Source organism: Rhinolophus ferrumequinum, chromosome 18 (assembly GCF_004115265.2).
Source record: "Rhinolophus ferrumequinum isolate MPI-CBG mRhiFer1 chromosome 18, mRhiFer1_v1.p, whole genome shotgun sequence".
Taxonomy (NCBI): Eukaryota; Metazoa; Chordata; class Mammalia; order Chiroptera; family Rhinolophidae; genus Rhinolophus; species Rhinolophus ferrumequinum.
In genome coordinates, this window is record NC_046301.1 from 29,472,834 (window position 1) to 29,494,172 (window position 21,339).

Genomic DNA, 21,339 nt, shown 5'->3' on the forward strand with positions numbered 1-21,339 from the left:
TCCACTGGTCATATTCCACATCAGGAGCAAAAGTGAACAAGTCCACCCTTTCCTATGCTTGATAACTATGAAAATGTTTGAAAGCACCACGGTGTACCCACCCCCTCAATGTGCTCCAGTCATTCCTGTTCCTACATCACCCTAGTGTCCTTCCTGGAGGTAGTCTTGCTATTCATGTTTCTTTTTTGGCCCCTCAGTGGTCCAAATGTCACATGACCAGCAGAGGTCATTAAAACGAGATCCTGGTTTGGATTAATGAATTTCTGATCCAGTTATGAACTGGATTCAATTCGTTAAAAAGCCTCATCCTAACACAGCTCACATTAAACTCACGAACAACAGAACAATCTCAAAACTTTTTTCCTACATGATCTGCCCCTTCTCAGCGTGCCTGGAAGACCACCATGCTTGTGCGTTCACCTGTCAGTCTGCCGCTTTCAACTGGATCAACTTCAGGTGAGGGGCTGAGTTTTATTTTGTGACTTCAGTGCCTAATCCAGTGCTTGACACATAGCAGGTAGGTACTCAAGGTTAGTCACTGAATAAACCATCGACCTTTACCCCATCCTGTCCTTGAACAATAAAATGTTTTTGAAATAGCAGTGTTCAAGAGAATAAAAAGACAAACCACAGACCGAGAGAAGATATTTGCACATCTGATAAAGGACGATTATCCATAACATACGGTGTGATTAAACAATATGGTGAATGTTTAAATTTTAAAAAATGTATTACAGTAAAAGACACATTGCCATTAATCCCCCTCAAGATACTCCCCCTCGCTTCAAACACACGTATCCCATCGTTCTTGCCACTTTCTGAAGCAGTTCTGGAAGTCCTCCTTCATGAATGTCTTTACCTGTGCTGTCGTGGCTGCTTCAATGTCCTGAGTCATTTTGACTTTGGGGAAGAGCCAGAAGCCACATGGTGCCAGATCTGGTGAATAAGGTGGATGAGGACACACCGTAATGTTTTTACTTGACAGAAATTGCCATATACCAGAAGCGATGTGCGACACAGAGCGTTGTGATGATGGAGGATGATTAACGGCACACTTTAAAACACACCTTCTCTCAACCGTAGCTCACACCCAACTGACTGCACCAAATAAGTTGAAACTTGTCACACACTGTTACTAAGGTTCAACAAGCCACTTCACATATTGAAGATCCCTGCCTTTCCATTGGATGGCACTCGGCAGCAGCATTCGCTGTATTTTGTGATCACAATGGAAAGGCTCCATGTCACATATCGCTTCTGGTACGGCAATTTCTGGTCAATTAAAAAAACCACAGTGTGTTTTTATCCACCTTATTTACCAGATCTGCCACTATGTGAGTTCTGGCTCTTCCCCAAAGTCAAAATGACCATGAAAGGTAAATGTCTTGAATCCATTCAGGACATCGAGGCAGCCACGACTGCACAACTAAGGGCACTCAAGAAAGAGGACTTCCAGAACTGCTTCAGAAAGTGGCAAGAACAATGGGATAGTGTGTTCAAAGCAAGGAGGAATATTTTTAGGGGATTAATGGCAATGTGTCTTTTACTGTAATAAAATTTTTTTTTATTTAAACATACACCGTATTTTGTGATCACACCATGTATACAAAGAACTGTTAAAACTCAACAATAAGAAAATAACCTGATTTAAAAAATGGGCCAAAGACCTTAATAGACACTTCACCAAAGAAAACATACAGATGGCAAAAAAAGCACATGAAAAGATGTCATCACATGTTTAGGGAAATGCAAACTACAACAACGAGACACCACTATACACCTATCAGAATGGCCAAAATCCAGAACCCTGACAGCACCAAATGCTGGCCAGGATGTGGAGATACAGGAACTCTCATTCACTGCTGGTGGGAATGCAAAATGGTGCAGCCACTTTGGAAGACATATTAAGCAGTTTCTTACAAAACTAAACACACTCTTGCCAACAATAGCACTCCCTGGTATCTACCCAAAGAAGCTGAAAACTTATGTCCACACAAAAATCTGCACACAGATGTTTACAGCACCTTTATTCATAATAACCACCAACGCTTGGAAGTAACCAAGGTACCCCGCAGTAGGTAAATGGATAAACAAACTGTGGTCCATACAAACAATAGAATATGCAGCACTAAAAAGAAGTAAACTATCAAGCCATGAAAAGCCATGGAAGAACCTTAAATGCGTATTACTAAGTGAAAAAAACCAATCTGAAAAGGCTACTACTGGATGATTCCAACTGTGTAACATTGTGGAAACAGCAAAACTGTGGAAACAGCAAAAAGATCAGTGGTTGCCAGGGGTTGTGGGGAGGGACGGATAAATAGGCAGAGCACAGAGGATTTTTAGGGCAGTGAAAGTACTCTATATGAAATAATAACGATAGGTATATGTCATTATACGTTAGTCTAAAGTCATCGAATGGATAACACCAAGAGTGACCCTAAGGTGAACTATGGACTCTGGGTGATAATGACGTGTCAATGTGAGTTCATCAGTTATAAGAAATGCACCATTCTGGTGGGGGATCACGGTGGGGGAAGCTGTGCGTGTGTGGGGAAGGGGGACATGGGAAATCTCTGTTCCTTCCTCTTAATTTTGCTGTGAGCCTAAAACTGCTCTAAAAAATAAAGTCTATTTTAAAAATGCATAAAGCAGTGTTTCCCCAACATGATATACAAACACATTATAGAGAATACTGATAAATTAAAAATGTAAAAAAAAAGAAAGTCACCCAATTCAATCCATCTAAAAGCAACCAACATTAGTATTCTGATGTTAGAATTATTAGTATATTTCCTCTGATCATTTTCTTTTTTTCTTTTTTTTGGTCATTTTCTATGTACTTTGTTTTTTTAAGATTTGAAGTCATGTTGTAGATGTACCTTAACTTTTAGTAGAAACATTTGCCCATGTTATCTTAAAACCATTCCTGAACATTACTTTTAATGACCACATTATTCCATTATAAAGACACATCCATCAGAATCACTTATGCATTATTTCCAGCCCACTCACACCGCGGCATATTTACGTTGTTTCCAATTTTGCACTCTAGTTTTTTTTTTTTTTTTTTGAACTCTGAATAATCTCTGTGCATAAAACATCCTCTATATCTTGGTATGGTCTCAGGTATATCTCCCGAAGTGGAGTTACCTGACCAGAACGTACAAACATCTCAATACATTACAATTACGATTCACATGTAAAAAACTAAATCAAACTTTACATTATCTCTTACCGCATTTCTTTCTTAAAATTTGGGCCCTCATTGTGGATGAGTTTGAACCTTGATTTATCTACTAAATAAGCAATCCCTCCCACCTCTGGGCCATCAACAAAGCTGACAAACATACCTTCTGTATCTTCATCCACAACACTGGGAAAGAAATGAGCAGCTCAAAGCCAAGAATAGAACCCCACGGCACTCATTTTCAGACCCCCTTCCAGGCTGACTCAGTGCCACTAATAAACAGCTTTTGCCTATTAATAACACCATGAAATTAAATTAATAACACCATCCAGCCCACATTCTACCACTTACTTAACATGGACCATCTATCACATCTTATGTGAAATACTTTCCTATAAAGCCAAAGTACACCATTGCTGCTACATCATTTCTCTAATCTAGTAACCAACCCAACCACCCTATAAAACAGGAAATGGGGTTCATTTCATCCAATTCAGCAGACTTCTGGTTATCCCTGCATCCTCAGACCACACATTTTTAAGCAAAAAGCACTTCGGTTTTCACTTTTTTTTTAATGTTACAAAAGCAATCGTTTAAAATAATCAGATTGTGCACACTGTGGAAAACAGTGACTTTTACTCAGTCCTTCTCACCTGTAGCTCACTTGGGGAAGCCTCACAGGTGGTTATGGACTCCCAGAGGAAACCCAACTGTCTAAGGACCACAGAGACCTGAACTTATTCACTCAGCTGGTCCCAAGAGCAGCCTAGTTTTCCAGGAGTCATTTGCATTAATACCTGGACTTGAACCAGTTCTTCCATGTTCATTATGAATCTCTGGACTGGAGGCCTACCCCCTGGGGCCATCCTAGGAGTAAGGATATAAGAAATGACACCGCTCCTCTCCTTGCTATTCCTTGATTATTGACTCACAGAACCAAAGCTCCTGAGAATCTAATGTCATACAGCATTTGACAACCAGGACTCACATCTCACCAAGTTATTACCCCGACATCGTTCTCAGAGGAGACATGCCTGGAGCCACGATCTAACGGTGGAAGCCAGAAGGGGAAAATGGGAAGGCTTGAGAGATCTTGGGGTCACTAGAAATCTGCCTCACTATAGAAAACACAGCTCAAAGCCCTCCCTAATTACTACCATTCCAATCATCAGAAAAAGATTGCGAAGTTCCAGCCAGCAGCAATTCAGAAAATGCTGTTGATTTGCCTGAAACAAATCATTTGCATGCAAATATCTTGGATTCCAAAATGTCACTCTTCCTACCTGAGTCCTCCGTTGGCCACCCAGAGCCCGGGACAGTGATCCCAAATTCCCTAGCTTGGCATCCAAGTCTCTTGAAAACTCAGGTTGCAAACCCAAAGACCTGCAGGACTAAGGAGGGAATGTAAAGCGACTGGACTGAGGCCACAAGAGCCCTGGGACGATGACAGAGAGACAGACGGGGGACCATAAGGCCTGTCTCCTATCCACAAGGGGCAACCACCACTCACTCGGCTCTGGAGACCTGCCAGTTCTGATTCTTTAAGAGAGTCCTAAAGCCAGAGGTTTTCTGGATTGCTCCCAATTTTTTAAAACCTTTGGACCGTCCAAATTATAACACACCTGAAGGCTGAACCCATTCTTTGGGCCACCCATTTACAACCCCTACACTACATTTTGATCCTAACCCACCTTGCCAACCTGATTTCTCCCTATTCTCTTATAAGAATCCTCCGTGCTTTACTTTTACACACACCGTGTACATCCCCAACTCCAAGCACTCCCCATGCTCCACCTCCCACCTGTGCAGAACCATGAGACACCCCAACAGGTTCACCCCAGACTTCCTTCTTTATTCCAAACCGTTTTTCCATGCCACTCCAGCACAGGTTGTACACCCCTTCCTCTGAACTGTACGGGTACTTATTTTTCATTTGGGCATTTAGTCATCTTGCCTTTCTCCTTAATCATAGGTACATCCGAACTCTCCAAATAGCCTAAAAAGTCAAACTCTTCCTCATGCTCCCTTCCACCTACAGCAACAGTATGGGTAGCTCTGCACAGGAGCGCTTAATACTTTCTAGAAGTGAAAGTTCTCTGTATAACTGTGTTTTTCAAACTGTGGGTTATGATCCATTACAGAGGAGTTAAATCAATTTAGTGGGAGACAATAAATATTTTTAAATAAAAAATAGAATAGAAAGTATCAGAGGAGATTGCACCAAGCCAAGGAACGTTGTACTTCATGAATTTGAATTCGATTTTTACATACATGACTGAATGAACTAGACTGTGATGTAAATTTCATTTCTTAATGTAGGTCACGGTCAAAGCAGTGCAGAAAACAATGTCCTGTAAAGAGTAAATTAGCTCAACCACTATTTCATGCAATAATTTTTTGACCGTCATATATTCCCTATAAAGAAAAAATATCTGATGGACACCTTTCCCCACGCAAGTCAGCTTCCCCTCCTAGTTCACATATCCTGCATCTCAGAGAAGGGGGGGTGGGGACAGGCTGGCAGGGAGCTAAGGAACTGCAATTAAAATCTCCACTCATTCTGTAACTTTTTAACTTTTTGCAATCATCCTTCAAATACACACCAGCCCTCAGATGTTGCAAGTGGAGGCTTTGGGGAATTTGTTCAGCACATCACCCTAAGTCACCCTTGCAACAAGCAAGCAGAATTCAGAGCTCAGGAAAAACCTCTGCCGGCAGGTCACCGGATCCCTGGAACTGACAACGGTGCAGGTTGGGACGGACCTGGCCGTGGGAAAGGCAATATCCCTAGGCCCACAATTTCCTCCTTGCTCCTTTAGATCATCTAGCTGCTCCCCAACCCCACCCACGAATAGGACACCAGGACTAGCCTAAGGTCTCAATGCAGAGCAAAATTCACCTTGTTGCAAAACTCAACAATTTATGTCTTTAGCAAATTCCATTCTACTCCCCTCCAAACACCCTCATGGTTAGGAGAATAAGTGGCCCATTCTCCTTGGAGCCTCAATTTTCCAGAATTGTTGTTTTGCTAACTTCAGGTTCAGGTTCATGTGATGCATTTGAATGGCAATACAGGACAGAGCCTTCTAATTCAGACCCTCAGCCCCACTCACTAGCGTCCTCTACTGCTTCCCTATGACCAAGAAGGCATACCATTTATCCCCGAGTGCCTTCCTTCTCCCGGCTTTGGAAGCCTTTCCCACACTACACACCCTGGTTTCCCCCCCAATCTCAGGGTTGCAGTGGCTTGCAAGACACCTATGGCAAACACAAAACTTCTCTGCAGCAAGAGTGTCAATTACTTCTCTCCAAAACACACATTTCCGATTTCTCGAGTTACCAACTACAGCAGCTCCAAGGCCCTGGCATGCAATCAATTTCCACAAGGAATTAATTTCCATTCATCTCTTCCCTTCCTCCTGCCCCGTCAACAGATTATTTCAACAGCAATGTTTCTAAAATCCACCCCCTTTTCCATTTCCAGTTATCCCAGTCCAAACCCTAGGCACTCCGAAACTGTAACAGCCTAACTAACTGATTTGTCTCCTAACATTAGTTTTTAAAACCTTTCCAAAAAAAAAACAAAAAACCTTTCCAAATACCCTTTCATGATGTCACTCCCTGGCTCACAAACCTTTAATGTCTCCCCAGTACACATGGGGTAAAGTACAATTTCCCAGTCTGGCTTTCTAGGACTTTCACAATCTCAACCACTGTTCCTCTCCATCTTTATCTACTACTGTTCAGGAAACAGTCCCTGGTCTGACCCAGGCCATCTCGTTGTCTCTTGGAAAAGCCAAGTTCACTTGCAGCTCATGGCCCATCTCAAGGGTCTCACCCTTCAGGAATACAGTCCTGGAGATTCCCACCCATGGCTCCATTCTCTGAACTCCAAGAACACCGACGCTACACCTTGCATTTTAACAGTGAGTTGTGTCCTATCTGGAGTTTTATTTCACATGCTCAAATCTTTCTGTAACTACCATGAGATTAATAAACCCTGGAGAGCATCATCTTATGTGTATCTTTTGTATCTTCCCTCACTGAGATCACTGTTGGAATCTCCTCTGCGAGTTCCTCTGCCACCTCTTGCACCTGTTACTTCTTCCTCTCCTGCCTTTGGACCTTCACCAGTGAGTTGTTCTCCGGTGCATAACTTATTTCAGAACTTAGTACTCTAAGTCCATTCCCCAATTCTAACCTTTCCTTTGATATTCCCCCTGCCCCCCAGAATTTACAATAATTTAGGCAGTCATAGGACATGAACTTGAATTTGAGCTCTCAAATCACTTACTTCCACGTGATCAGTAGCCTTTCTAAGGCCTTAGATTTCTTGTGTTCCTCATCTCCCAGAAAGCCTGGCATGGTGCTAAGAACACAGCAGCCCCTCAAAAGCACCTGTGGAGTTGAACTTAATTGTTATGTTTTCTTGTGTTTCAAGTTTCTTGAGACCTGAACCTCTGTTTACACAACACCTTGGGAGGGTGTCAAAAAAGCCTTCAATACCTGTTGATCACTCACGTTCAGGCAAACTACACCAGATACACTTTTCTGGGAAGAGGGGTGTAAAGAATGTAGTGGTGGCCCGTAGGCAACGCCTGCACCTGGCAGTCTGGCACCATGAGAACGCCTGCCTGGTGGAAATGTTCCAAAGCCACCATGAATTGGCCAGGGCTGCCTAAAATCACGGAGGCAGCAGCACCCCCAACACCACCTAGCAGGTGGGCTTCTTTATAGATTTCTGAGTCAACCCTAAAGTGAAGGCGCTGCGTCCTGAACTCCAAGGCAGGGAAGAAAATGTTGCCTTTGAAATTGTTTGCACATGACAAACTCCCTGTCCAGGCCCCCACCAGGCACCCCACATGCCCAAAGTGCCAGCTCCAAGAAGGGCCAGGGGCCGCCGCTGAGGAACGGCAGGGTTAAACGGCGCGGAAGGAAGTGGGGGTGGACAGAAGAGGACAGAAAGGGTTGGGGCCAACCCCCGAGGTGGAGGGTGTGTCGTGCCGCGCGTCTCAGAGCCCAGCGCTCGCCCGCCCGCTCGTTAGAGTGGGCAGGAACGCGCGGGGCGCCGGGAGGGCTGGACTAGCGGCCCATCCGGAAAGGGTCGGGGAGGGGGCAGGTCAGTCTCCGTAGCAGAGGCGACTCCGGACAACCCCTCAAAGTTGGGGAGGGGGTGCTTTAGCTAGCACTGGCGGCGAGCGAGATAAACAAGGCGGCGCACGGGAGAGCGGATGGCCAGGCCACCCCCACCCAGCCAGCGCGGGCACTGCCGCAGCGCCCCTGCGCCCCGACCCGCCGCTGCCCCGGCGCACCGGCCTCCCCAACCCTCAGGCGGCCGGCCCGGCCCCCGTACGGAGCGTGGGAAGTTCCCGAGCAGCCCCAGTCCCCCGGCTGCAGCGCCGCGAGATCCCCGCGCAGCTCACCTCGCCTCGCCAGCAGCAGTAGCGCGGGCCGGGGAGCTCCCGCTCGGACAGCTGGACTCGGAGCTGCAGCTGCCTCCGCCCCTACCCGCCCACCAGGCTCGGCCCACCGCCCGGCTCCGCTCCGGCCGCCCACCCGCCCGCCGAGGCTCCGTTCGCGCCCACCTGGCCGCCCTGCCCTCCCTCTCCGGGACACTGCGCTCACGTACGCGGCCGCGGCCACAACCCGGCCCGGATTCCCTCCCGGGAAGGGAGCGGTGGAGCGCGCCAGCCAGCGAGTGAAAGAACGAGACTCGGAGACACACCCCCTCGCCGCCCTCCCCCCCCGCCCCCGCCTCCCTTTCTCCGCCCCCAGCCCCAGGAGCCGCGCGCGCACGCGGCCTGGCCTCTCATCGGCCACGCGCGCCCCCATTCTCCCCACACACCCACCGCGCGCCCGGATACACACCACCGGCCGCTTGTAGACAGTGGGCGCTTAATAAGTGCCCGAGCGACTCCTCGCGCACATGCGCACTTGAACCTGACCGAGTTGTGACCCACCCCCACCCCCACCCCCAAATCGGAACCTAGGCTGCAAGCCCGGAATCAAACTTGAGTGTTCACCTTTTTTCACTGAACCGCCAACCGAACCAAAGTGTCTATCTCTTGTTTTTCCAGGCCTAGCTCTGGGACAGGCTTCTCAGAGAGGCCGAGCTCCCCCTAGGGCGGGAAAGGAAGGCAGAAAGCCCCCCGGCGCCGCCGATCGGTGCTTGGCGGGGCGATAGGGACCCAGGCCGTGCAGCTGGGACCCGCCAAGAGCGCGAGCGAAAGCGGGAGAGGGAGCATTGGAATCAACATTTCCATTTTCCTTTTGATTTGTTTCCTTCCTCATTTTATGACATTTTGCTTGTTTGTAGTTGTAAAGTGAGGCGTTATTTACTCTTTCTGGAATGGGAGAAAGTTAACTATTAGCTTTCAGCCCTTATGTAAACAATACCAGTTGCTTTTGGCACCGTTAGGCTCTGGCTTGTGTGTAATTTGTAACAAGGAGAATTGAAGCTGTTCCATTGTGTTGCTTTATGTTTTTCAGAGATAAGACCAGAGGCAGAACGGTCTTGAGGGGCCCCTGTGTCTATTTGTGTGGGTATATATATTTATATTTTTAAAAATGTAATGACTAGAAGAAGAATTCCCCTCCCCATAAAAGTTTTTAAATATTTGGGGGCATACTTGTTGCATTTGCAGTTATGCTGTTTTTCTTGCAGCGAGGAGGTGGGGAGTGTGCTGGAAAGGACCAAAGGCGTTGCCTGTAGACAACCCTGGCGTGCAATCCTGATTTAGCTGCTGAACAAGCTTTATGACCTTCCTTCAGCAGGTTCTTTTATCTTTCAGAGCCTCGGCTTCTTTATCTGTAAGATGAAATAAAAATAAAAATAAAACATAGGTATAGTGCCTAGCTCAGAACAAGTAAGCAATAAATAGTATTTCCCTTCCCCCATCTCACAACATCTGTTAAATAAGAAAATAGCGAAATAGAACCAAATTTCTATAGGACATTGGTTCTCAACTGGGGGTAATGTCTGGTGACATTTTTGATTGTCACAAAGGGGCTAAGGGAGGCCAGGAATATCTAGTAAGGATAGACTCACTATGTCGTTAACATCCTGCAATGCACAGGACGGTCCCCCTCTTCCCCAACACACAATTACCTGGTCTGAAATGTCAGTAAGTGCCATTGTTGAGAAATCCAGCTATAGGAGAACTCTGCTGTCAAATAATTCACCGAAGATTTTAACTCTCATCCTCAAGAAAACATTCTTGTTCTGCCCTGAAAAGATCAACAGAATGAAGGCATTGTGGGGATCACAGCAATTATGTGAATCCCTTAACGTGAAAATGCAGGCTCGTATATAACATTTCATCGTTCAGTGAATATTTTAGTCAACAGCAATGTGTGCTCCCTTTTTCTTAAGATATCTTATCCTATGTTATATATTACTACAGTTCATAAGTAGCTGTATGTTCTTGTTTCCCTTTTTCCTCAAACAGTGGGTGCTTACTCACGTCGGTATGTTCTCTGCTAAGTTCCCAAGTTCCTCACCTATCCTGAAGTTTATAATGTAGTCTCTCTGCCCCCAAGGAACATACAGCCTCGTTGGAAGTAGATTAATGCACATGCAACAATTAAGAAACAATACAAGATAGCATGTAATTAAGCTTTAATTGCAACGCTTAGGCTACAGTGGCTCAGAGAAGAGGTCAGTGAGTTCCCACAGCGACAGCCCAGGGCTGCCTGTGTGGCTGAGGGGTTCAGTAAATGTTCGTTGAATGAAATAGTGAACAGTTTTTACACAAGCTAGGACTCAAGCTAGTGTATAAACTACATTACAGTATTTAAACTGCTAGCTTTTGTAAATGGATGTTGGTGTCTAGCTGTGAGTTTATTTTTCTTAAAACATCTAGTTTAAACTTGTAACCAAACCTATAGATTTCCAAAAATGATTGTATTTTAATAAAACTGAAACAATCATTCATTTGACAGATACATGAGTGCTTGCTGTGTGCAAAGTGAACCAAAAGAGTCTCTAGATTTGAACCGAACCCATGGCTTGTTCTGTTTGAGACTGTCTTGAGAACATAGGCCATCAAAAGGCATGTGCCCTCTCACAGCATAGACTGCACGTAGATCCCTTTTTACTGCAGGTATGTACTTGCACAGTATGCATTCCAGAGTTTTGCACATTAACACAGGCTCAGAGAGAACTTCCCACCGCAAACATCCATTCCCAAACACACACCCAGCCCTCAGCACCTTCACACAGAATCCAGGCTCTGTCCCAAACACACACTGCACAGCACACACATTACACAATGCAAGATGTACTTAGAAAGACTATAATTTGTTGGTTTCCAATCTTGGCTCCCTGATGACACCCCGCCTCCCCCCCCCCACCCCAGATAACAGCTAGCCCTCCCTGGCAGCTGTCCCATCCTAGAACTTGACTTCACCTTGCTTCCTCCCACACCCTGGCTCCCTATTAAAATATAGACATCTTGTACTTCTTTTCCATCAAAGTAATTAGCTTCTTGGAGAGCATTTCCCATTAGCTTGAGGTGAAGCAAAGCAGACCCAGGCCCTGCCTTATATTATACAGACACATTTCTAGGTGCAGTATGAGTGTGAGATGGCCACTATCTCCAATCGCCTCATGTAACTGCTTCCAGCCTTGTCTCCTTCCAATCCCCCTTTCCTCTGCTTAAAACTCCTCAAACACTTCCTGTAGCTTTTGTAACAAAGCCCTAGCATTGCTCATTAAGCTCCTTCCTGGTGTGGCTCCTAATTACTTCTCCAACCACTGCTTGCCTCTACCCTCTTCACACTGCACTCCAGTCATGCTAAACTGAACCGTCCTTTGCCTGCACAGACCTTTTCTTTGCTTGAAAACATGCTCTTTTCTCTTCCTAGAACACTCTACCCCTTTCTCTCGCCTCTTTACCTGGCTATCCCTACTCATCCTTCAGGAGTCAGCTTAGATGGCACTTTCTCTGCCTTCCAGGACTGGATTAGGTGCCTTTCCTTTATGTCCCATAGCATGCTACACTTACCCCACCGCGCGCTGTACTACACTAATCCCCACTGGGGATTTCTATCCCCATTCTCTTGCCCTACTCCCCTCCCTGCAAGACTAAACATTCTATGCAGACAAGGAGCATATCTCGTTCTCCGTTGAACACCCAACATTTGGCACAGTGCCTGGCATGTAGTTGGCACTTGATAAACACTGGTTAATAATAAATTGTTAGTTGGACCCAGGGGACTGACTAGAGTTATTCCATCCACGGTCCGGGCAATCTCTGGTTCCCAGCATGCCTCAGATGCTCGGTGGATTCCAGGGCTGGTGAAGACTTTCTAACCATTTATTTAGAACAGGATGAGGCCTGTGGAATGAAGTGAGTCCTCAGGTCCCACTAGAGCATCATGTTATCCCTAACCTGTCTTCCTGCACTCCAGATTCTTGTCACCGAGGAGCTACTTGACACCTTCACTTGGATGTCTAATCACATCTCAAGTGTCCAAAACTATGTCCCAAATCAGATCTCCAGTGTACACATCCAAAACCACACTTTGGATTTCCCTCCAAAATCTGCTTCTCCCCATCTCAATAAATGGAAAGTCCATTTTTCTAGTTACTCAAAAAACAAAAAACAAACAAACAAGAACCAAGCAGACAGACAAAAAGCTTAGAGTCATCCTTCATTCCTTTCTTTTTCTCATACTCTGCATCCAATCCATCAGAAAATTCTGTTGCTTCCGTCTATGACATATATCCAGAATCCAGTTGTGTCCCTCCATTTCCAGCCCTGCTTCCCTAGCCAGGCCATCACCTCTCTGAGCTGGACTTCCACAAGAGGCTCCTCAGTGTTCTCCCCGCTTTTTCTGTTGCCTCCCTATACTATATTCAATACCATGGCAGCCAGAGTGGTCCTTTTGAAACCTAAGTCATATCTTACCACTATTCTGCTCAAAGCCTTCAACTGCGTCCCGCCTCCCTCACTACAAGGCCCTACCTCGTCCTACCCCCAGTCAGCTCTCTGGCCCCACCACTCACCACTCTTCTGTGGCTCACCCAGCACTAGCCACATTGGTCCCCTCGCTGTGCCTTAGACCCACTTCCAACTCAGCCTTTCCAAAGCTGTTCCTTTGGGCTGGAATGACCTTCCTCCAGATAGGCACATGACTCGCTCCATCCCTTGATGCAGGTCCCTGCTCAAATGCATCCTTACAGGAAAGACATTCCCTTGCTGACCTATCTAAGATAGCACCACCCAGCCATACCTCGGCCCTGCATTACTTTTCTTCTTAGCTCTTATCACCACCTAACAGTCTGTCTCCATCCACTCAACTCTAAGTTCAAGGATAGTAGAGACTACATATTTCTTTTTACTGCTGTATCACAGCTTCTGCAATAGTGTCTATCTAGCATACAGTAGGCATTCAGAAGCAATCATAAATCAAGGGTCAGGTTAGACTACCAAAAAGTTACCCCTAACCCAGGTGTTTATCTACTGCTTTCATCCCAACTGATCCCTCCAGAATTTAGCTTTCTCATAGTAGGACATCAAGATACCAGCTATCCATTTAGACTAGAGACGTGTATAACCTCTATGATACACAGGTTTAAACACAGCTGCCACACCACACCTCAAAACAGGCTATGAGCTTCAAATGAAAGTGATAATACTGGTAATTGTGCATTTGTAACATCTTTTTTTCTTTTGACTGAGAAAAATCACAATGTATCCTAGTGCATAAAAAGAGGCCCAGCACCAATTTTAAGCATTTGCACTCTGGAAGGCACAAGATCCAGAAATTCTAAGAGAAAGTAGTTTGTAGATATGCCTGGGGCAAATGGCACCCTCTCTGATCTATACAATCTGTAAGGCTTTCCTGGAGAAGGTGGGCTTTGCATTTCATGGAGCAGAAAGGACTGAGAGGTTGCAAGTGCCGTATTCAAAGCTTCAGGGTATCCCTGGAGTAGCCTTCTTAGCTCTGCACAGCCACACTTTCATGCAAACAAGCTTCCACACGTGTGAAGATATGCAGAGAAACACCCCAGTGCGTAAACACCCAGATCTGTGCCTACTTCCTCCTAGCTCTGGAACTCGGAATATGAGCAAGAGTACATATTCAAAAAGAGGAAAAAATGAGCTGGCTTTGGGAGCATGGACCATAAAGCCCTATGACTCTCGGTATGAAAGAATGTGTAAGCCCAGGCAGGCTCTCTGTGCACATCTGGTTTTTCCTTTTATGCATCTGTGATTTCTATGACACAGGAAATCCACTCTGGAACAACCCTGTCTGCTTTCTAGTGAGCGCATAAAAAAATGGGGATTAAAAGCATGTTTATCTCACTGTTCAAGGCAGGAAGATAAAATCCAGAACAGTACCATTTTGATGATGGACCAACTCCAGCTTCTCCCTACATTGTGCCCCAGGGGAGGTGCTAGTAACTGAGACCAGAAGTGGAAAGCCAAGAAAAAATTTTCTGCACAGGCTTAAGACTATCTAGACATGACTCTCACTCTGAAGCATACCAGGTACAGAAAATACCATGTGGGGAAAATACCAGTTCAGCTCATCTCAACGAATACGATGGGAGCAGCTCACAATCTCTCTGGCAGCTCTCCTCCATTATACTCTCCTTATACTCGCTGTAAAAATAGTCTGCTCATAGAAAGTCCTTAAAATGGGCTGAACTGACAGCTTTTCCCACCCATAAGGGAGGTAACACAGAGCTGTTTAAGAGATAAGCAACACTAAATAAGGTGGAACAGGACAGGGAAACTTAGGCTATGAAAGTGAGGAGAGGACTGGGTTATACATTCAGGGGTGGGAGTGGGGAGCCTGAAATCATTCCACTTCCTAGATAATGAATGTTACTAGAAAAACAGGTTAGGGGCTATGAAAATAGAGAGAGGAGAGATCTAGTAAAGGCAAAACAACCGGTAAGAAGCAAAGCATTGGCTGAAAAGCGTACATTGTGAATGCCCACCCATGCCACCCCCTATTTTGTTTCTTGGGTTCCAATCAACACATAATTATTACTTTTCTGCATGTGACTTTGCTCTTAAGGTTTCTATTCTTACATTCCTTCCCATAGCAGTGGAATCCCCCTATCCCCCCAGAGAAGGCCCTGGTGGTCTTTTCTCTAGTAAATTTACCAGTTTCATTTTTGCCCAGCTGTTAAACATCATCCCTTCAAACATATTCCATTTGCTCACCAGCCCCACATAAGCATTCTACCATACTTCCTTATTCTTCTGCAGGACCAAATTCCTGCCCAAGGCAGGTGTGCTGCCACAATCCAGACCAGCCAGATCATCAAGAATGGCCCAGCCCCTATCCCGTGTTTCCCCAAAAATAAGACCGGGTCTTATATTAAGGTTTGCTCCAAAAGACGCATTAGGGCTTATGTTCAGGGGATGTCATCCTGAAAAATCATGCCAGGGCTTATTTTCCGGGTAGGTCTTATTTTCGGGGAAACACAGTAGGAGAGCTCCCTAGCACAGGGAACGGTCAGGTGGGAAAGCTATAGTTCTTGACAAGTGAAGCAAAGGGCACAGGATGCTCTGCACCCACTATACATACTGTGGAATGGCAGCATTGTAGAGCACTGGCAAATGCTAACAACTTCCACAGGGCCACACCAGTGATGCCACAACTAACCATTGCCGAGGATTTGAGGTTGATCAACTGAATGACTTCTTGACAAACAAAATGAAAAAAAAAAAAATTTAAGTCTCCACAAACCAATAAACCAATCAGACAAAACCCCAAATATAAAAGCCTGTTTCTAAAAGCTTTTTAATTGCTGCCAATCATTTTATGACAATGTCTGGCTCTTCCGAATTGAATAGCAGGTACTGTTCCCTATTTGTGCCAGACATCTTATTGTGTTTGCTGTCAGCACAGTTTCTTATAGCCAGCATAGGTTGGCCTCCATTACTACCCAGCAGGATAATCAACTTCACAACAACAGTTTGTAAGGCACTAGAAGCAAATAGGGGTTGACACACACTATTAAGTTCCTCTTGCATTTCAGTATAGATAGCAAGGTCTGAAATTTTGAGGCTTCTTCAAATTTAATTTTTCCAAGTTTAAGTCACTTACTAGCAAAAAGTTTCTCCCCTTTTCATAGACCTGCCTAAATTAATAAGGATGAGAAGAATGGGCCTTTTTGATCTTTGTTTGATTCTGGAGAGAGTCAATCAAACACTTGCCCAAGAAACACACAATCTTACCTTGATAATATATGCAGTCACCATACTATTCTTACAATTTACCCAGCTTTAGGCCACATCCTGCTTTAATAACCCTTATAATACATTGGAGTAGAAATTGTGAATTAATCAAATCTTGTTCAATTACCCTTTTGTACTAACCACCTGGGAACACTCTGATTTTCCAATATTTGTTTTAGACATGGCCAATCTCATAATCTTCTCACTTATAAACTGTTGAATCACCAAAACTCAACCTTCTCCATCTGACAGTATAATTGATTGCCTCTCAGATCGCCCCTGAGAAACTTTCAATGATGCCTGAGGGCAAGAGAAATGGCTAGTAACTGGATTTTCAGTCAATTTAGCACCAAAACGTGGGCGTGAGATCTGCCATACATAGGAACCAGATTTCTACCCACTCCCAGACCACTCTATGTTGTTATTCCTCTAATATTTCTCTTCTTCCCTCATGGCTTGATCCAAAATAATCCAAAATAATTACCCTAAAGAGAATCTTTGAAATTCACCGGCCAATAACCTCCCAGGCTTCTTTGATATGAATACTAAGAGCCAAAATGACTGGAAGAGCCAAAATGACTATTGTGTACGTCAGCGTACACCGGCCCCATTGTCAACATACTCACCCACCACCTGATAGGTAGAAAGTATCATGGTCACTCTGATTTCTTCTATGTATTGGGAAAAGGTACAGTGGGGGAGAGTCTATAGCACCGTCAGTTCGCTGGATGGGGTTACTAAATGCTGATGGTAGATCTGTGAGATCTGGGCGACACAGCCAGGAGAAAACCAAACTCAATTCAAAAAAGCCTTAGCGATAATGTAAGTCTTTGTTGACATTCTCTTTAGGATTCCTCCTAAAGGAGGAATTTCATCTCACCACACACAATAAAGCTTCCAAAAATCCTCTTTTCAAATTTCCGTCTCCAAAACCCTAACCCCCACCGACAGCTATTTCTCTCCCCTTCTCCTTTCTCTCTCTCTCACTCTCTCCTTAATCTTATTCTTCTTGCTTCATTACTTCCCCCTTCCCCCTCTCTCTCCTCCTCCCTCAAGTGGAAAAATATGGCCTGCTCCTGACTTCTGTCTCTTACTTTGTCAAAGACCTAGCAGCTGACTGAGCCAGCCAAGAGCCCTCCCCCTGGAAGTCAGGGAGTGACAAGGGATTGATGTTGTACTCGTATATATTTAAATTTTATTTTATTTTTTCTTCTCATGACAGTAGTATCAGACCAGTTCCAGGCTCTCTGGTCGTTTCCCAAGGAACACACACAGGGCCTCCACATTTTATCTCTAGACTCTTAGAATAAATGACAGGATGTGAAGGATCGTCCCTCTCAGCTCTCCTTGGACCACTGGTGACCCACCCGGCTGTCCATCACCAGAATTGTTCAGAAAGAAGAAGAATGATCTGTCACGGACTCCCTCTGTCTCTAAGATTCCATGACTCCAAATGCCCCTGCTCTTTGTCGTTCAAAGTCCTGTCCGTCTAATTGTACTTTAAGAGTGACCACTCACCTTCCCACCCTTTGGCATTAACCAACTGATAGAATGGTTGTTATTGGTCCCCTTTCTTTACGATTTCACAGAAAAAAAACAAACAAACACAATACCCTAATAATCTCATCTCAAAAACCTTGATCTTATCCTCTTCATGACTCAGTCTGTCACAATACCCCAAAGTGAAATGTTATCTATCCAACTTCTAATTTGAGTTTGTTGAATTGTGACCTGTTTATCATACAATAATAGTGAGGAAGAATTATATTTTCTTCTGTCTACCCGTACCCATGGGACTCACACTTGTTATGACTCATGGGAACTAGAACACTTAAGAAGTGATAGTTGTGGCTAGCTCCCAACTTCCATTCTTTTCTGAGGGATAAATAAGTAATATTGTGCCAAACTTATTAGTCAGGCCTCTCTTTGGAAACAAGTGACAGGAACTCAATTCATGCTAGCTTAAGCAAAAAAATGAACTTTTTGGCTCACTTAACTGGGAAATCCAGAAGTTTGGACTGGCCTTAGACACAGCCGGACCCCAGGTTTAAACAAAGTTGTCAGGGTTTGTGCTCTAAAGCTCTCAATTCTGTTTGCCTCTTCTTATTAGTCCCATTGTTTCCTACTTCAAAAAGAGTTCTCCCCTCCACAAACAAGAGTTTTTTTCGTATACTTGGGAAGACTGTTGCTGGCAACTACCAACTAAGACATCCCAATTTAGGAACACCAGCAGAAAACAAAATTTTCTCTCTTGTATTCATGTATTAGTTCCAGGGAAAGACTCTAATTGATTCTGCTTAGTTAAAATGCCCACCCATTTGGACCACTGTTGCCAGAAGGATGGGATTCTACGGTTTTGAGCCTAAATAAAACCACAGGGAATAGAGGACTGAGGTCCCAACGGAATGAATGCTGGACAGAGAAAATTACATATGTCCACTGCGCAGTGAGAGGGAGGGAGGAAGGACACCCTTGGGAAGCAAAGGACTTGTGTTCCTGTTCTCCCTTACTAGCTGTGGGACTTCTGACAAGCCACTGTGTCTTTCTGAGCCTCAATTCCTCACGTATGAAATGGTTACATAATAGTTACGAGCACAATATTAAATTATATGTTGCAGTATCTTTGTAAAGTACCAGGTGATTTTTCAGATAATGAAAAACTGACTTCGTTGAGGAAGGCGTTGCAAAAGTACCCGTGGTCCTCTATTTTTATGCGAATCCATTCACGGAACACTTTACATTTTAGGGAGAGCTCTTTCATCTACCATACTAGTTAGAAAAATGAAGCTCAAGAGACTGGAATGCCTAGAATATAGACTAAAATGAACTTATTTGTGTAACTGTAGCCACACGCAGGCACGCAAAATATATGACGATACTGCAATTGAATCATTTCCTGGATTAAGAAAAGTGGCAGAGCCCCACGGAGGGACAACCCGCAAGCAGACAACCACCTCATAAGGCAGAGATCCCTGTGAGCACGTACGCACAGCCCACTCTAGGATTAAGGAATTCCAGGGCCGAAAGGATTGCATGCGCAGACGCTTCACCAACTTGTGTGAGTGTGTGTGTGTGTGTGTGTGTGTGTGTGTGAGAAGGGTGGAGACAGGACTAGGAGGGAGCACTCCACAGGCTAGGAAATTTAAAACACACACACACCAAAAAAACAACAACAAACAAACCCACAAAAACAACTATCCAGGGCGTCTTTAGCTGGATCCTTCCAGGAACGCAGCGGCCTTGGCACCTCAGCTGCAGTCCTCTCCGCCCCTCCTCCGCCCCACTCCTGCTCCAGAGGCTCGCCGGGTCCGGTCCACGTTTTCCCTCTCTCCCTCCCGCCCTTCGGGTTAAAGCTCCCCCGCCAGGAGTAAACAAGCAGCCCAAACAGGCAGCCAGTAGGACCGGCCCCTTCTCCCCGTTTCCTGCGCCATCCCCAGCAACAGGCCCCGCCCCTCACGACAGGCCCCGCCCCCACACCCCATCTCGCCTCCCACCCTCCCGCATGCGGCGTCCGCCTGCCCTGGCGGTGCCCCGGCGCGGTGCCGCGGCTCGGTGCCCAGTCCCCAGCCCGCGCCTGGAGCCGCTTCCCTTGGGACCCCACACCCCCGCCCGCCTGCGCGCCCCCAACCCATGCTGAAGGAGGGTGCGTGGCGCACACGTGACTCGTGTTGTGGGCGGAGCCTGCGCAGGCCGAGCCGCTGGCGGCCGCTGGGGAGGCGGGCCGGGCCTCGCCTCCCACACTCGCGGGAGCCCTCCTGGGCCGCGGCCCGCCCGCCCCGCCCCTCCTCCGGCCCGGCTGGGGCCCCGCTCTGGCCCCTCGCCCGGCGAGCTCCGCGCTAGGCCTCCGGAAGACTTTGACACTGTTGCTGCTCCACCTCGTGCAGCCGGGCCACGGGCCTCGCCCCCAACGCCTCTCCCCCAAGCCCACACTCGGCAGAGCTTCTTTCCTTAAGTTTCCTGCCTGACTCCACCGAAACCTACATATTCACAAGCCCCCTGCTTCATAAACATACCCCTTCCTGCCTCCACCCACAGAGACGTCCTCCAGCACACACAGACCTATATTGTGCGGTCTTCCCACACCTCCCATTACCTACCTCTCGGTTACCGGAACGCCAGAGGGACCCAGGGAGCTCCCCGAGGCCGACTTCCTTAACCTTTCTCTTGCTTTAAAGGTGGGGAAACTTGGGTTAAGAAAGATGAAAAGATTTCCTTGCTCAGAACCAAGAGCGGAACTGAGACCTCCTGTTGTCAGGGCCTTCTCTCTACCGACCCCTTCCTGCATTTCAGGGTCAGACTGACTACCCTGACCCTTAACTCCGGTCGTGGTTACCCAGTTAACATCGCTCAGGTCTTCTCCCCGGGGAAAATGTATCTGCCCATTGCCTTTGGTCTGTCTCAAGGTAGCTCCAGGAAACAGATCATAGCTGGCACAAAAGAAAACCTTTACAGAGAGAGTACTGCAGAGAGAAGCAGTTTCATCTAGAGGTTAGGGGAGTGGACTGTGAAGTCTGTCTCTATTCCGGTCCTATCTCTTCTAGCTACTAGCTATCTTGGGCAAGTCATTTGACTTATTTCTGCTTTGCGTTCCTCATTTGTAAATCAAGGATAATGATAGTAATTATCTCACAGAGATGTTGTGAGGATTAAATGAATTAATAGAGGTTGTAATCAGGACAGCACTTGGCATGTAATAAAGCCATTAAAGAAATCACGCCGGGCTAGCCACGTTGCTGGGTTTCTTGATGTTCTATCCCTCTTCTCTGATGCTTCCCACTATATATTGCAGCCAGATTAATCTATCAGGCCAGGTTCCAGCAGATGGTAAATGGAAGGGTAGAGAGCAGGGGAGCCATGTCGGCTGGGGCATCCCCATGTTGACAGCAGCACAGCTAACTTCTCAGCCAAGGGGAACAGGATGTGTGGCATAGTGAGGACAGAGGCAAG

The 21,339-nt window shown here is 46.0% G+C and overlaps 1 protein-coding gene across 6 annotated transcripts in view; it reads right to left on the bottom strand.

Moving 5' to 3' along the window:
- The window catches only part of ZNF395 (zinc finger protein 395), a 53,287-nt gene extending 32,671 nt beyond the window's left edge, over positions 1 to 20,616 (bottom strand). Inside the window, exons 1-3 of one of the 6 annotated variants that reach the window (XM_033134599.1) lie at positions 20,490 to 20,616; positions 10,299 to 10,417; positions 9,820 to 9,998 (exon numbers count right to left, since the gene is read on the bottom strand). The gene's annotated coding sequence lies outside the window, so the exon portion shown is untranslated. The other 5 variants (XM_033134596.1, XM_033134598.1, XM_033134601.1 and 2 more) reach the window with 5 other exon arrangements.
- Between the last annotated feature and the right edge of the window lie 723 nt (positions 20,617 to 21,339).